Source organism: Condylura cristata, unplaced genomic scaffold, assembly GCF_000260355.1.
Source record: "Condylura cristata isolate star-nosed mole 26May11 unplaced genomic scaffold, ConCri1.0 scaffold00042, whole genome shotgun sequence".
In the NCBI taxonomy this organism is placed as follows: domain Eukaryota; kingdom Metazoa; phylum Chordata; class Mammalia; order Eulipotyphla; family Talpidae; genus Condylura; species Condylura cristata.
In genome coordinates, this window is record NW_004567143.1 from 4,288,443 (window position 1) to 4,289,719 (window position 1,277).

The window sequence follows — 1,277 nt, forward strand, 5'->3', positions numbered from 1 at the left end:
GCCAGAGCTGGGCAGGACAGACCAGGAGGGCGAGATGGTCTGACAGGGGAGAGACTCGGGCCGGGAGACTCGGGCCCTGGCAGGGGCTGAGAAGACAGAGCCGCTGGGCCCCTCTCCGGGGACCCGCGCCCCAACAACACTGACCCGGCAGCCCCAGCCTCCCCGAGGGTCCTCCCTGGGCAGAGGTCCCGGAGGCCAGTGGCGGGCGGCCTGGCGGGAGGCTGGGGCAGCTCCGGGGAAGGGTCCAGGCCCGGCGGCCCACAGAGGCTCCGAGGCCGCGTCCCTCCCTTCCCCCAGAGGCAGCCGGGCAGCCCTGGGAGGAAGTGATAAGGCTTCTGAGGTTTCCCTTCGCACGATGGCTGCTGTCAGGACGGGTGTGAGCTTGAGCAGGGCGGAAAATCGGGGCTGAGGGCTCCCGCTGGGGCGCCACTCCACACCCTCACGGGGCTCCCTGCAGCTTCGGGGGGGGCACCCGCATCTGGGGGAGCCAGCTGGACCCAGCCGGGGCTCAGGGCCTCAGGCCCGGCGTCCCAGCAGCCCGAGAAGCTGAGCAGCATGAGGATGGGGCCGGAGCCCCCGGCCAGGGCTGGAAGGGACAGCTTGATCTGGGGCGTGGTGCCCACCCAGAAGGAAATACACCGCTCCCTCTTGGCTTCACAGCCCCCCGCTCACCCGCCCCCCTGAGGGGCCCCGGTTCCCCCGAGTGAAGAATTGGGAGGTGGGGAGCATCACCTACGACACCCTGAGCGCTCAGTCCCAGCAGGTAAGGTCAGGGTCTCCCTCCGCAGGCGACCTGGGTCAGGCGAGTCTCGCTGCCTGAGCGGCCCCTCACCTCTGAGAAAGGGGGAGCAGGGAAGGGGCAGAACTTCTCGGGGGCACACAGGGGACCGTGGTGAGCAGCCTCCAGTCCTTGCCCTAAGTCCAGCCCAGCCTCGCGCAGTTTCCAGCCTCAGCCTAGCCCTCAGCACTCCCAAGCCCGCCCACCCTCCGCTCACGGGGCCCCGCACTGACAGGGTCCCCGAGTCCACGTGCCTTGCTCTCATCGCCACCCCAACCTTGACACAGGATGGGCCCTGCACCCCAAAACGCTGCCTGGGATCCCTGGTGTTTCCTCGGAAACCGCAGAGCCGGCACCCCCAGGACCCTCCGGCAACCGAGCAGCTGCTGAGCCAGGCCCGGGGCTTCATCACCCAGTATTACAGCGCCATCAAGAGGTGGGACCCACAGCCCCACGGTCAAGGGTGGGACCCCAGCCCCACGGTCAAGGGTGGGACCCC

At 69.5% G+C, this 1,277-nt stretch overlaps 1 protein-coding gene across 2 annotated transcripts in view; it reads left to right on the plus strand.

The window, feature by feature from the left end:
* Positions 1–661: 661 nt before the first annotated feature.
* NOS3 (nitric oxide synthase 3 (endothelial cell)) overlaps positions 662–1,277 on the plus strand; it is a 16,793-nt gene continuing 16,177 nt past the window's right edge. Inside the window, exons 1-2 of one of the 2 annotated variants that reach the window (XM_012733900.1) lie at positions 662–763; positions 1,066–1,214. The gene's annotated coding sequence lies outside the window, so the exon portion shown is untranslated. Of the gene's footprint in view, positions 764–1,065; positions 1,215–1,277 lie in introns of those variants that run through there. The other variant, XM_012733899.1, reaches the window with a different exon arrangement.